The following is a 16,021-nucleotide window of genomic DNA, read 5'->3' as shown; positions in this document are numbered from 1 at the left end:
GAGCGATCGTCTAGTCACGTTGCGTCTGTGAATGGAGGTGTGTCATTTGCGTCTTTCCGACAGTGTTCACTAAGCATACCACGCACATGTCGACCCTCTGCCCAACGTAGCTGAAGGTGCCAGTGGTAAAGGTGATGATAGTGTCCGTAATGGACGTAGTAAAGACAGCAGGGGTAGTAAAGATAGGGCTCTGAAGAACTACAAAGTCACCCGCGATAGAAACTGATTTGACCAGGCTACTTTATTGTATAGTAGAATAAGGTTTGTGGTAATAGTAATAGTTTACTATTGTTGGTTTACATGTGACTGCTTTCCTGTTCAGGTGTTATGTGGGTGAAATGACAAAAAAGTAAGCAAAACTGCTCAAATATATGTTCAACATCCAGTATTTACTGAAATGTGCATAATTCGAGGTGGTTGTCATCCAGTGACGTCATAATATGCAAATTAGATGTGTAAATTTACCCCTTTCATAAACTTTTGTTCATACTAAATGATTTTCACATTTACAGTAGGACTTTATCTCTGACCACTTTCAAGCCATGGCCTTTTGAAATTTTGATGTAAAAATCGAATGATGTTTTTTTTTAAAACCTGGCACCTAAAGGGTTAAGAACACTTAAAGTTTGAAAAAAGTTGTTCCATTTTAGCACACTAGTTACACTCAAAGTATAGTCAAGTTGGTATTAAGTTGAACTTAATACATAATTCAATACACTTAATTACACTTGGATTTGACGAAAAAAGTACAAACGGTATACAAAAAGTATACTTTTAATAGTTTTTTTTTTTTACCTGGGACACCAAGCCATTCCTCTCCGTAATGCATGCCAAGGCACACTCCCTCAAATGTGAGGTAATTTCACTGTGTTCCTTTCTATACCATATGTCATTTCTATGTGGGCAGTATGTTGGTACATATATTTTATTCCTGTCTTGATTACAATACTGTAGCTCCTTTAAAGTCCATATGAAGTTTTTGAAAATTCTGTAAAAGTAGTATTTTTCATTAAAAAAACAAGCAAAAAAAATGTTGTTGCAGATCAAGTGGGGAGGAATGAATCAGACTGGTGCAGGAAAGACTCTGGGAGAGGAGGTAGAGCAGGTTAATTCCTACATGTCAAGGGTTGGTTCTACCAGCAAACACATGACTAAAGCAGGTTAGTAATCACAGCTGTGTTAAGTTACAGAGTGGTTATAAACTGACCAACACAGTTTTTAACATTGCTATACTGTATCTAGCACGGGTGGATATGATCACTGTCCAGGCTTTGGAGTGGAACCGAAGGAAAAGAGATCATCTCCACCGGTATCTCTCACAACGTTACAGGAAGGTATATCACCATACAGAAATTCACATCTGAGCAATAGTTATTGAGACATGATGTACCTGATACATACATACGTCCAGACGTATAAAGAATCTGAACATTAAAGTCCATAAACAGAGTTATGTGTAATAAAGAATAAAGAAAAAAGTATTGAAAAGTGGTACACCAAGGCAAGGAACAAGCTGGAATCTGTATTAGTTAATTAATTATCCCTCCTATCTGTGCAAATTAATATAAATATTTGGATTGTTTTACATGTGTGGATTACCTGACTTGTCTGGTGAAATGCTAATATAGCCTCACTGGAAGTATAGTTGCTGCTGCAAAAAATATGTGTTCAATATTGATTTCTCCTGCTGTATATCATACTGTGCATTTCAAAAGACCTTACAGAAAAAAACAGAGATAAACATACAGTTCGAGGGCCTAAAACAGTCCCTTGGTGAGGGACACATAAACAAGGTGGTTGAGGATGTTCACCAATGGGCAGAGAAGGGTAAGACAACCCACACGTAATGGCATAAACAGACTTCTTCAGTACGTGATTCAGATTAAAATAACAATATGAACACATTTGTCTGTGCATTTGTAGCGTCTGTAGCAAACAGTCCTCTTCAGGACAAAATTGAGAGCCTCTTCCTCTCCATTAAACAAAGGAAAATGGACCTGTACCGACACAATGGTAACTGTCCCCTGATCTCTTCACAGTACAGTATTTGAAAAAACTATATATGACATAGTTGGTATGATAACTCTATGATATATGGTATGATAACTCTGTTGTGTGTCTATCAATTCACACTAATCACACAAACTGACTTAAGGCCTTCACATTTATATTTATTCATTTAGTAGACACTTTTTAACCTGACTCCGCTAGATGGGTGCTTCCCATTTGCTCTGCATGTCCATCTGTGAACTTTCTGTTGGAAAACTTTTGTGAAGGGGCGGAAATACTGGTTAGCTGATTGGATAAACCATCTGTCTATCACCACCTGTTGGTTATTGACGGGCCGTTCGTTTGGTGAACTGCTCCAAATTTTCTCTATCAGGAAGTTGCCAGACTGATCTGCGAGTGAAAACCTGAAGCTTGCGAGATCAGGATGGTCTCACAAAGCTAGACACTTTTATCTGTCAATTATATTACAAGGGTCATTGTCCCCAGTGCAACTCTGGGTTTTTTGTGTGGCTTCTGCTTGCTAGCCCAGCTCATTTATCACTACTTCACCCCGTATATTTAACAGATACCAACAAATTCAGGAACAGAATCCGGAAAAAAATTGAAGGAGATAGAATGACCTTAAAAAGACTGATTCTGCAGTACAATTCCACACCTCTGGTGGAACAGTTGGATATAGGAGGTGTTATGGCCAACTTAGCCAGCAATGCTCCTGCTGTACACACTGTAAAAAATAATTTGTTATTTTTACGGTAAAATACTGGCAGCTGTGGTTGCCAAAACTCTACCGTTAAACTACGGTAAAACATTTCCTTCATTTACGGCAAAAAAATGTATTGATATTGTTGATTGCCCAGTTAAATAATGTGCTTTTTACAGTATTTTACCATAAAAAATAAAAAAAATTCATTTTAAAAAAACATTGTTTAACCTGAAAATGTACATGGAAATTTGTTATTTTTAATGGTAAAACATTTTTTTTAAAGTAAAAACTTACTTTTACTTGTACGGTAAAATACTGAATTAATCCAGATACTACCGTTAAAAAACATTACTTAATGTGGATATTATACAGTGGGAAAAAAACTATTAAAATTTGTTTTACATTAAAAAAAAAACACAAAACATAGAATATTGAAACTATTTATTATTCAGTAAGCATAGTTTTAAACTTACAAACTGTAACAATGTGTCAGGAAACCTCTATGTTTTATTTGAGACCATTTAAGTCTACTGTTAGTAACAAATCTTACCACACTGTGGTATTAGTGCACATACAGTGTATCATTTTCATATTATCAAAATAAAATCATCCATAAAAGGAAGCAAAAGTGTCAAATCCTGCAACATAAATGACATCCACCAATCATGGATTGAAAACCTATGGGACTTCTGAATGTAACTTTAAAGTGAATTATTTGTTTATTTATATGAATTGTACACCTCCAGTTAAGCCATTTTAATCTAAAGATATACATGGAACTATCAGGTTTGCCTTGACTTGGTTAAAGTACAAAAAACAGTTCAATAAACTAGAACATGTACAAACTGTACCAGACAAATTTCTTCCAACTAACACAACAGCTGTGGTGTATAATGTCCAGTTTACCTTTCCATACCATCCCTCAACATCACTGGAAGGTCCACTCATGGTTAGCAAGGTCTGAGATCAGAGTGAAGACTCTGGGATTGACGGAGTACACTTTTTTCTTCTTCTTCCACTCGACTTTCGTGCCTTTCTCAGGATTGATTGAAAAGAAGCACCTTTATGAAAGAAAGAGAATAACCTCAGGATGGATATCACATGCCTTGCATTTTGTGATACTCTAAAAAGAAAGAATTTTTACCTTTGGAGGAACTCCAGTGTAGACCGTAGTTCCACTGTGTAGTGTATGTTAAAGCAGTAGTAACTGCCAAACATCAGGGAGATTGCAGATGTGAAGGAAGTGATGTGGTTGTTGACAATCTCTCTGTCAATGCTCAACATAAATGTCTCAGCAGCAAAACAGGAGGACCCTTATAATAAACATGAATAAAAAGAAACAATTTTAATAAAGGATGAATCATACAACCTATTGAATTTATAGGACTTATTATCAGGTAAAATGTTAGCCAGCTACAAATGAGAGTTAGTATACCGGTAGAGAAAGCAGGTTTAGTTCAGGTTACTTACCACACACAATAAGGCAGGGTGTTGGTGGCACATTCTCCATCTGGACGTCCTCAGCAAGGCTGGTCTTCTCGATGGACTGTGCTCGATTCTCTGTGCACGACTGGAGCAACGCAAGCTGAACTGTCATGTGACTGTTTTTCCAAGATGGTGCCCGCTTGTATACATGAACAGTACTGTTTCTAAACTATCTTTTTCATAAACTGTCTGTACACTTACAAAGTTCTCAATGCTTCGGTTTAAATGTAGGGCCCCTCATTATGCTACCGTGGAAGTGTGGTGCTATTTTGATATAGAAATAGCGATTTCTTTTTACTTTGCGTGTGCCCCGAAGACCAGCGTTAAACGTTTATTAGCGGTTTATGGTAAAACTGGTTACGTTCGATTAGCATGAAAACATATCCCAGAGAACGGAAGAACTCGGTACACATGTGTTATTAACCCCTAGGTTCATTTTGCGCCGGAATTGTCCTTTAAACTAAAGGAAACTCTAACGGAACTAACGGAATTGTCCTTTAAACTCAATGTTTTTGTACTCTGTAACAGAATGTAGCATATTGATAAATGTGTAAATAGAGCAGCAAAATATCAGAAATTATTATGTATATTAAAAAAATATGTAAGTGCTTGCTATAAGAGAAGTGTGCAATGTTGTGGCAATGTTTTATGTTTTACACTCACGGTTTGGGGCCCAGGCAGCAACTAATCTTCTGGCTTGTATGGGCTTTAATACTGGCAGCAAGTCTCCCTCGGTAATGTACTGTAAATCATCTGTCGTTACTGCACCAAGTGCCTTCAAAGTATCTTCAACTGACCCGACAACTTCATCAGGAAGTTCAGGAAGCACTGCTGTTACAGCATTGCGTATCCTCTGTGATTCAGCCATATCTGTTAAAACACACAAGAGAAACAGTTTAGCATCTGGCCTTATGATTCAGTCTGACAAGAGACTGTGCTTCAGTGGGACAATCTGGAATCCATTGTTCATGTAATATGATAAGGGCCACATGTCAATCAGTTCACTAACATGTGATAGCAATAAAATGTATGGTTAAAATGGATAATAATTTAACTTCAAGACTACTTTTAGTTAGCCATGTAACCCTTCATGGTTTTAAACAAAGACCCCATCCCCTCCCCCAATGGAATGCTAATGTGCTGGTTTAAGGCCTATCACTTACACAAGACAAAGGATGCTACCTTGATATAATGTATCCATGTATCATGAAATGTAAATGTATTCATGTCTGGTATCATTTTGATAGTCTCATTACAAGGATTGTAATGATGTGATTGTGAGAATGTTTGGAACATTCTATAAGTGATATTTCTGATATATAAGATATCTCTCCTCATGCTATTCTGACAAGAATTCATAGGTGTGAAGTGGGTGTGAGTAGGTGTGTCTGATACCAAGTGAAGAGCCAACCAAGTGGGATTGTTCTTGGCGCCATTTTGTTCTTTGTTTAAAACATTTAAAAGTAACTAAACTGCAATGTTTGTCAGATCAGATTTTGGATTGTCAGACTAAGGATGTAGAGCGGAAGAGAGGAGTTGGCTACAGGCCAACCTAGGCCTTTCAGGCCTGGGATAGGCCTACATAGACCGTAGACCTTTTTTGTACCCTCTCAGCTTGTAACATAATAAACCTGATTCCTGAGTTTTTCCTGAAGTTCGCCAGTCTAAGATTAATATTAAGTAATTATTCACCTACAATTACTTTCATGGAGGTTCCAACCGCAGAGATAATATACTTTTGTCGCTGATTCTAAGATGCCGCAGTTTTTTCTTTTTTTCTTTTTCTCATCGCTTTGGTGTCAGCTCCCAGGTAAGGACGCTTTTTATCTGCATTTCTTCTTTGGTGATGAACAAAGGTGGATCTGTAAACCCGGGCGGTTCCTGCTAACCACAGTTTGGAACGGGCGTTAAGATATCGGAAAAGGCATTCTGAGTGAGTAGACATTTTGGCAAAACCGTAACTTAATAGTGGACACAAAATTGTGCTTCCCCGATTTTGGCAATATTTTGGCAAAACCGTAATTTAATAGTGGACATAAATTTGTGCTTCCCCGATTTTGGCAAAACGTCGCACAAGACGAATTAATCCATATTTTGTAAAGCGTCTAACATATGTGTTGGATTGAAACCCAATCCAGATAAGAGTGCCTCTTTATTGGATATAAAGAGTAAATAGGTTCGCGAGTGTGCTAGGCAACTCAATATTAATCACTGTGGTATAGTGAGCGACCTATTTTTCGCGGTTTTAGGGACGACAGGTCCTAAGAAGTTACGTAGCTTATGCCCCTCTTTGTTTACAGAACATTGTTATTCCTTCACTACCAAAACAGAATATTAGACAGAACTTGGCACTGCTGTTTTTTGTTTTTATCACCAAGAGCGTATGAGCGGCTAGAATCCAAAGTGTTAAGCTAACACTAGTCTTGTTTTGTTTTTGAGTAGATGTGGTGTTTTGTTTTAGGCTACATCTACACTCAGATGATGAATCCAGGATTCATGTCGTAATCTTTTTCAAGTGTGAAAACAGCATAAGCTCAAACAGCATAGGCCTAAGCTCAAGAGAGCATGGTTAGGCCTCTTTTAAGTACGCCTGAGCTAACTAGCTGCCGCTAGGGGCGTCTAGATGTCTTGTGAGCTAATATGAGCTAACTGAAAAGGCTTGACTAAACTTCTTTTGTTCTTTTAAGCAGGAAATTCTTCCTGCAGCCCGTTTAAAGTTGTCCTCCAGCTCCATGGAGCTGTGTGTGTCTGTGTGTCCAGTATGAATGAATGAGCGTGTGGGCCGGCCCTGTGTGTGTGAAATTTGTTTATTCCTTTATATGTGTTTGTTTCCATTTTTTGTTTCAAGTCCTTCTTTGTTTTCTTGGGTCAAAAGTTTTCACACCTTTTGCTATCTTATCTCACTGCCTTTGTTCCTAGCATCACTGTATTCTATAACCAACCCCCCAGCTTCTCCCCCATGGACACAAAAGGAACTTCACTGGGGAGATATGAACCTAAGAGGAGTGATAATGGGAAACCATTGTTGATTTCAACCATTTTCTTTCTTTCATTTAATTTATCTTTTAAGGGACACATTTTGGGGTTTAACATGTTAAGACATATTTTTTTTTATTTTTGCTTGTATGCCAATGGGAAATGTTTGCTACATGTTTACGCCTTGTTTGATGTGGGCAAATGTTCAATTGAATGGATTCATACCCACAACTTGAGTTTCTTTATGTTTGAAATTACTTTTTATTTGTTTTTAGTGGTGTATTTTCTTTTCTTCATTCATATTGGGATCACAATCTGTTATAGTTAAGAAACTATAAAAAGGGGGAGATAGATGGTATTGACTTGAAATACCATCTAAGTTTACTGGTTTTATTGCTCAAATGGTCATTTTTTAAATGCCTACTGTTTTGTTTTACTGACCCTCACTTCTAATGCAAAATCTCTTTAAAAGACATGCAGGGGTACCCTACCCACGTGAGTCTGTGGATTATTTTTCTTTTAAACATCTAAACTTAACCAAAGTTTATTTATTTTCTTTATATTGGCCTTTTGCCAATAGATGCAAATGTGTAGTCTCTGTTTGGAGATAAATAGCCCTGCTATGTTAGAAGACCCATACTGTAGGTGTGACTGTCTCCAATTGAGAAACTGAATACATTAGCATACTGTTGTTGACTTGTGAATCTGCATTCACGAGACACTGTTTGACTCTGTTTACACTCATGCTAATGTCTCTCAAAGTTGTTGTGAATCCACTCTCCAGAATCTCTTTCATGCCAAAAGGGACAAAGGGAGGTGTGACATGCCTTTGTCTTCGACTACCACTAAGCAAACATATCAGAAGATCCTTTCAAGATGGCAAATGGCTCCACCAACCAGGCTCAGCTACCACGCCAGAGCAGCAGCCGTGGAGACCAGGCCATGCCACTGGACGAGATTGATGGACCAGACAACTCTGCCCTGGGCTCAGGTACAGCCAGCAGCAGCGGTCGGGGCTAGGCCATGTCATGAGACGAAACTGGACGAGGCTCAGGAACCACAGGTCCAACGGAACCTGTGGCAGAACCAACTGCCATGAAAGCAACAAAACTGGACTGACTGAAAGCAACGAAAGGGGGTGCCGAAAGCAGCATCGCACTCCGCATCATCAAAGACACTCATCGCACATTGTTCACTGCCCGCAATACATGTGGACATATTTGGACTGACACAAGGGTGCACGCCGAACGCGGCCTGCATGCACACCCTTTGCACTCGCATACACTTACACTGAAACAATGCAGACACATTCAAGTTTCATAAGAGGACACTTCTTCAACGGAAGAGTAACGCAAGAAAGGATGTATGCTGAACGCTGCTTTCCTTGCTCACGCACACACTTACATTGATTATGGACTGATTATGGACTTTATAAAAAAAATTAAAAAAAAACAACAAAGAAACATTTGTAAAATTGTTCAAGAATGCTCATGTTTATGGAATCTTATGTTAAAATTCAAGTCATTCAGACTTGAAAAGGGGGAATTGATAGCAATAAAATGTATGGTTAAAATGGATAATAATTTAACTTCAAGACTACTTTTAGTTAGCCATGTAACCCTTCATGGTTTTAAACAAAGACCCCATCCCCTCCCCCAATGGAATGCTAATGTGCTGGTTTAAGGCCTATCACTTACACAAGACAAAGGATGCTACCTTGATATAATGTATCCATGTATCATGAAATGTAAATGTATTCATGTCTGGTATCATTTTGATAGTCTCATTACAAGGATTGTAATGATGTGATTGTGAGAATGTTTGGAACATTCTATAAGTGATATTTCTGATATATAAGATATCTCTCCTCATGCTATTCTGACAAGAATTCATAGGTGTGAAGTGGGTGTGAGTAGGTGTGTCTGATACCAAGTGAAGAGCCAACCAAGTGGGATTGTTCTTGGCGCCATTTTGTTCTTTGTTTAAAACATTTAAAAGTAACTAAACTGCAATGTTTGTCAGATCAGATTTTGGATTGTCAGACTAAGGATGTAGAGCGGAAGAGAGGAGTTGGCTACAGGCCAACCTAGGCCTTTCAGGCCTGGGATAGGCCTACATAGACCGTAGACCTTTTTTGTACCCTCTCAGCTTGTAACATAATAAACCTGATTCCTGAGTTTTTCCTGAAGTTCGCCAGTCTAAGATTAATATTAAGTAATTATTCACCTACAATTACTTTCACATGTTTGCACTCTAATCTTCCACTGCTGTTTTTTACAGAGTACATGTGATAGTGTGAAAGAAATTCCCCATCATACACTCTCATCAGAAAATGAAGTGCACAATCATCTTTAATGAGAATGAGAATGATTTCACCAAACTCCACTGAATCATCATTCTTTGTGACAACAAATTGTCCCTTCCTGCAAATTATCCCATTATACTGCACATCAACAGGAATTTGTGTATTTCTTTCAGTGAAGCCAAATTCTCGGATTGTGTCTTTAACTTGCTGACTGTAAAGCTCTGAGTAAAATGGTGAGCCATCTTTAATTTCCAGGGTTGGAGGACTCACTGACCCAGCAGAAAGAAAGGCCTGAAACATCTGATGTCTCTCTGAAAGAGTCAAACACAGATTTTTGAAATTCTTAAGATGTCTTGTACATCTTTTAAAATAACTATGTTTGCTCTCAAAACGCATAGTCCATAGCCGCATAAGTGGGCCAAATTTTAGGATCAATCCTGGATAATGCCGCAAATAATGGTGTTTAGGTCTCAAATTGATATCTGGAAATAGTGCCTTCCGGTTTTCCAAATATTCTTGAATGAGAATATCCAGGTAAGCGACCTGAGCCTTGGAAATTTGCTGAGCACAAATCAGGTCAACAATGTCCTTAAGCTGCAAAATTAACTGCCAGACATTATCTTGGGGGTCCTGCACTTTGTCACCAATTATCAGAGGCAGCAGTTTCAAGAAGTTCCAATTTTGGACAGCATGTCCACTCAGTTTCAGAATTTGAGGACTTACCTCACAAGGTTTGGAGCAAGCGTCTGTTGCTTTATATTTGAACTGCTTGATTCTCCTGTTCAAAATTGTGCACGTGAACCATTTCTTCTTTTTGATGAAATACTTGAGGAAGAGAGCAACATCATGAGAGGACACCCTCGAAAATATCATGACCAAGACAGGGGGGCATGCCAGGTGAACAAACATCAAAGTTTTGCAGAGAATTAAATACTGACCTAAACTTTATCCCTTGAACTTGTGGAGTATCCTCTCTCTCCAGCTGTTCAATGGCAGATCTGTAATTTTCTGGAGTCCGCTGCAGTCCACAGATGTTAGGATCAGCACCCTGAAATTCAGTTCGAGAAATCAAACAGAAGTAAAGTAAATCTGCAGAAGTACTGAGATGAACTGAAATTTTCTGTGAAACCACCAATGGTGTGAGAGCCCAGGTTGTCTCCAACAATGCAATAGAGAGCTCCCTTTAAAACAAGTTCATCTCTCATTGTTATCCCATTTACCTCCAGTTCTTTTAGATCAGTAAGCAGTTCAGAAAAAACCTTTGCATGGCCAAAGTCCTTAAAATCCTTCTCTCTACACAACAAAACCAACTGCATGTGGTCAACATTTGATCGTACATGGGGTGGCATGTTAAGTAGAGAGAAGTACACAGCCAAAACCTTGTGCTTCTTTTTAGCAGAGCCCAACGGGTTCACAACTTCGAATGCATCCTGGTATAAAACCATCTTCAGACAACCTGGATTTTCCTGAAAAAATGTGTTCGACATGAACAGTTTACCATCACAACAGTCAGAGAGAACATCTGTTTTGGAAACATTAAAATGATCGACTGCCATAAGGCCCTGCCAAAAACCGGACTCCTGCATACCTTCTAAGGTTTTTAGCACAGGAACATAATGGGCAAACCTCTCTGTCCTGTTCTCATCTCTGCCCAACAAAATTTTTTTGGGTTCCACATATTTGAACATCTCTTTAAAGCACTGAGTTCGTGAGTAAGCAGTTCTCATAGGCCCTTTGTGGTAAGCTGTAAACAGGTCAGATTGTTTAATTGCATCACTGATTTTTACAATGTCATCATCTGAAACTGACATATCTTTTAGAAGCAAATTTATTTGATTCAATGTATAGGTCTGTCCTAACTCATGTATATTTTGTATTTCCTCAACAATGTTTTGAATGGTAGACACTGGAAGGAGATGCTGTCCCTGTAGTTTCATGTAAAACATACACATATTTCTCAGATACAGGTCACTGAAATTAGACTCATCCCCTACAGTGTCTTCAGCATCAGGCACACTAGCAGGTTCCTGTGTTGTATCAGTAGGACTGTCACATTGTGTATCGTGGACTGACGTACAAATCACATTTTCTGACCAATGTCTGTGTTTTCTGGACATGTGAGAGGTAAAAGACGATTTTCCTGTGAACACACTCTTGCATCCTCTCACTGGGCAAGCTACCTGACGCCCTTCTTAGATGTGTTCCTTTAAGTGAGCAATCAACGGTTTGGTTCGCACGATCTGATATCACCAAGTAACTAACAGTCCAGGATCAATAACGAAGTTATTTGCCCTGGATTAACATTACAACCAACCAATAAGTGGCAAGTTTGGATTGTGATGTGATTAAAAGTGCGACGTGAAGGTGAAAAAAACAGGATCCCGCCAATTTCACATTTCAGAGCTACTAGCCGTGCATCGCAGACAAGTGGATTCTTCACTGTGTGATTCTTGATTCTTTACAATCGTGCCTTAGTAGGTAAGAGCCTATTTCCAAGAGTTTTAAGCACTCAAAACGATTATTTGCCTCTTGAACGTTTTCAAAACCATTATAGAGTTAATGTGTCTAAAAACAATCTAATAATGATATCTAGCATAACTGTGTTAGCTGTTCTAAATTTGGAAAAGGTTGAGCTACCAAGTCTGATATTGATACGAAAAAAAATATTAGTGCCCAGTTATATCTCTTAACATGATGGAATGCCTGTCATTAGGCTGTAGGCTAAGCACTTTGATCCTATGAAAAACAGGCTACCTAGCATGACCAGCTAGTGCAATAGCAGACTTGTGGTGGTATGAACTAGCCTAAAGGTAGCTTACTACTAAAATGTTCAAGCTAATAGCCAGTGTGAGTCTGTAGACATGTTTGCATAAATAACATTACAGACAAAACTCCTTAGCAATGTGTGTTTTAATCAAACTTTATGGCATTAGCAACGCATGCACGCGATGCTACAATTAGCTGCAAGTCTCCCGCCTCACATAAAAGTGGTGGTGTTGGGGGGCAATTTATTTCTGACAGACAGAAATATCACACCTTCATTGATAGCAGTGGAGGTGATGAAAGTGAATTTGAATTGAAACGGATAAGCAATAAAAAATAAAGCGTTAGTCCAGGAGCATCACAGAATCACATTTATCTTGTGGTATCGCAAAATGTTAGCCCAGGACCATCACAGAGTGACATTCATCCTGGACTGTTGTTTATTGTTAGTCCTGGACAATCACAGCCACAGTTTTTCTATGCTGTCATTAAGTGTTGATCCAGGACCACCAGCATTATGTTTAGCCTGGGCCCACATATGACAGTGACATTCATCCTTACTTTGTCCACACCTTATTTTAATCATTTGAATCTATGTTTCAGAAAACTGGGAAACCTTTCAGGATGCCTGGTAAGTGTGAAAGGCTGCGTGATAAAAAGTGTCATCATTAGTTTATTTCAAATTATGTCAAATTAAAGATATCCTTTTCCTTTTTATTAGATAACCTTGTTGGAACGGTTGGACCTCACACGATCTATGTGTCTAGTCTGAAGAATCTTTTCGAGGACGCATATATTTCAGATGAGGTTCCAACTAATTTTCAGCCATGTGTCTATATGTTAATGTAGATGCATGGAAATTATGTCACATATGATTTTAAGTTTTAAAACCAGATAAATTGCTACTTTTACTATTTGAAAAAATATGTAAATACAACATTAAAAGCTGGAGGGGGGGGCATGGTAGAATTTGCCTATTAACCTACTAGTGCTGTTCAGCAAACAATGTACAGCAAATTTTGGGTTCAAAGAGTAATTTGAAAGAAAATCATTGGAATGCATGCAGGAATTTGAATTGATCTAACTATGTTTCTTCAACAGGTGATCGATTCTTTCCTTTTTCTGCTCTGCAAGGTATTATTATTAATACTGAGCATTTAATTATCAGTACTCATGAGGCAGATGCAGGATGTGATAATATACTTTGGCTAAGTTTTTAAATGTAATCTCACTATTTCTGTGTTTTTGTTTGACGCAGGACTCTCCAGGTACCATTAATGTACCAAGCCACATAATGACCAAAATCTCGGAGGGTTCTTCTAGAGCCAGAAACTCCTACTTTTTGAAGGTGTGTGTGTGTATTTTCTTAATGTGCAGTAGGTCAGCAGACTTGGGCTTACTATACCTATTGTGGTCATTTAAATTTTGACGTTTTTAACTTCTTCTTTCTCTCCTGTTAGATGAACATCTTCCAGAAGTATGTCGTGGGAGCCATGCTGGAGAACAGCAACCATTGGACTCTTTTTGTAAGTGCTCTGCTGCTTGCTCTTTTTCACATGCTTTCCGTGCATAAAAACTGTTGAAATTTGGAATCTGTAAAACTCACAATGTTCTCTGCTCTAGTATGCAGGCATAGAATGGAGAATTGTAGTTTATATGAACTCCCTTGGAGAGTCCAAAGCCAAGGAACAGGATATCCTGAACAACTGGAGGTGATATCCGCAAACAGTGGCAACCTATTTTTTACCTGATTAACACTATACTGGGGTCCATTTCCCTAATGCATAGTTCCTAACTATGATGCACCTTCTGTGGTAGCCGAGTTACAGTTATAACTCCTTGAATCTATACAAAATAACTACCTCATTATCTTTTCTCCATTCTGACCAGCTCATTTGCTGCAGCGAGGGGCTGTGATGGGCCCTGGGAGATTGTTAATGTCCAGCATCCAATGCAGACAGATGGACACTCTTGTGGTGTCCATGTCATTCTGGTAATTTTTGTTGATATTGCATTGCATTGTTGCACTAAATCAGTGATTATTTTTGTCAACATAGCACTCACTATATTTCTTCAGTGCCCTCATCACATACTGTACATATTCAAACCTGGAAGCTACTTATAAGTACAGTTCAATCTTCCGGAACATTTAGCATGTCTGCTGGAGAAGGTTTTGGTCACAAGCTTATTTCTCTAATCTTTAGGCCACTTTGTTCTTCATTCCCCAGTATGCACAAGCGCTCTTACATGGTGGGGCAGTTGAGCAGGGCATTGTGAAGGACTTTGGATGGGAGATGTCCGAAATACGAGCACAGCTGTGCCATGATCTTTTCAGGTCATTAGGTAAAGTATTTCAGTTATCTAACATTATACATAGTATACATAGTAAATGGGATAGATTTGTTTATGCTTTTACTTAAAGTCCCACTGCGGCAAAAGTCGAGTTTGTAACTGTATTCCACATCTGTTCTGTTCTATGTAGCTCTGTCGAATATTTGGGCACTGACACCTGATATTCTTAATGTGCATAAAAAGATGATTCAAATGACACCAAATAAGTTTGCTATAGGCTATTTACTTCCACCTTTGACTTCCACCTTCGCTTTTAGGACTATAAAGGCCTAAAAATAACCTTTTTTTTTGTAATGCCCACTATGCTTTACCACCAACACATTCTGATGATGTGAGTACACACAGGATGAGGAAGAAACCCTGAATACAAATCATGTTAATTTATGGTATACATGAAATTGGTTAACCATCAGCATGGTTTCTATGTATTAACTTTAAATTAATTTCATCTGTAGACAGGACACAAAAGTGCAGCGACTGCCGGCGGATAATGCGATCTGAAACAAAGGTGAAGTATACCATGTAACCATTTATGGGAATAATCTTTATTGGGGCAGTTTAAAAATCATGTTTGAGTGTAACTATCATTTGTTTGACCTATTCTCCGTCCTCACTTTGCTTCGAGTACCCTTATTTCGTCCCTTCATGTACACCAGGGGTATTCAATTACTTAAGCCCTCCTCAAGCAATGGCCCGGAGCATCATAATATTTGAATGATTAACATGCCTGTATAGGCTATCTGTCTATCTATCTATCTATCTATCTATCTTTTTTATTTATCTATCTATATCAAAGTCCTTTTAGGCAAGTCCCTCCACTCGGCGGCGATATCTCAATGCTTTTTGGGGACTTATCGGGCATCTATTCGGCAGAAATGCGCATGGCTTCACAACACCAACTTTGCTCCAGCTGCGAGATCACAACACATGATTGGCACAATGTCTTCACAACACACCACATGATTGGCTCAATGTATTCACATGTCCACGTTTTGCCGCGGAAGGGGTGGGATATGTGTAGACAGACTAACCCAATGCATTTCTATAGAGGATTTTCTGAGTGCTGTGTCTCTTTATTAGAAAGTCTCTGTCTATATATCCGGCTATTGGGAGTAAAACAGAGTAGCCTGAGCTATTTTAAGATCTTAACGTGAACTTGAAATAAGATTTAAGCTGAGACAAGGAGGGATATTCCACAGCTGGTTCCTTGAACCCATCCATCAACAACTTTAAATGTTTTTTGTAAGTTATCACCAATATCAATTTAATGTTACAGATGTGTGGCTACATACTGTACATTCTTAAAATGGTTCTGGTCTAGAATATCTATTGAAAACTTCACAATGTGTTTTTAGAGCGTGATCTGCAGGGGACCTGATGGCTATTTTTAGAAGGTGCGCTGGGGGCGCCTCATAGCCGTTCTGCGG

General features: G+C 38.6%; 1 long non-coding RNA gene across 1 annotated transcript; it reads right to left on the bottom strand.

Moving 5' to 3' along the window:
- Nucleotides 1-3,511: 3,511 nt before the first annotated feature.
- On the bottom strand, nt 3,512-4,251 carry LOC143100025 (uncharacterized). The gene is made up of 3 exons (XR_012981798.1): nt 4,184-4,251; nt 3,858-4,026; nt 3,512-3,774 (listed from the first exon to the last, which is right to left on the bottom strand). It is a non-coding gene; the product is annotated as an uncharacterized LOC143100025 (long non-coding RNA).
- Between the last annotated feature and the right edge of the window lie 11,770 nt (nt 4,252-16,021).

This window comes from Alosa pseudoharengus, unplaced genomic scaffold (genome assembly GCF_046254945.1).
Source record: "Alosa pseudoharengus isolate Yale_2024_CS ecotype anadromous, Long Island Sound unplaced genomic scaffold, YU_APseudo_1.1 YU_APseudo_1.1_scf_3, whole genome shotgun sequence".
Taxonomy (NCBI): domain Eukaryota; kingdom Metazoa; phylum Chordata; class Actinopteri; order Clupeiformes; family Clupeidae; genus Alosa; species Alosa pseudoharengus.
Note: the sequence above shows the minus strand (reverse complement) of the source record. Positions and strands in the feature narration are given on the sequence as shown.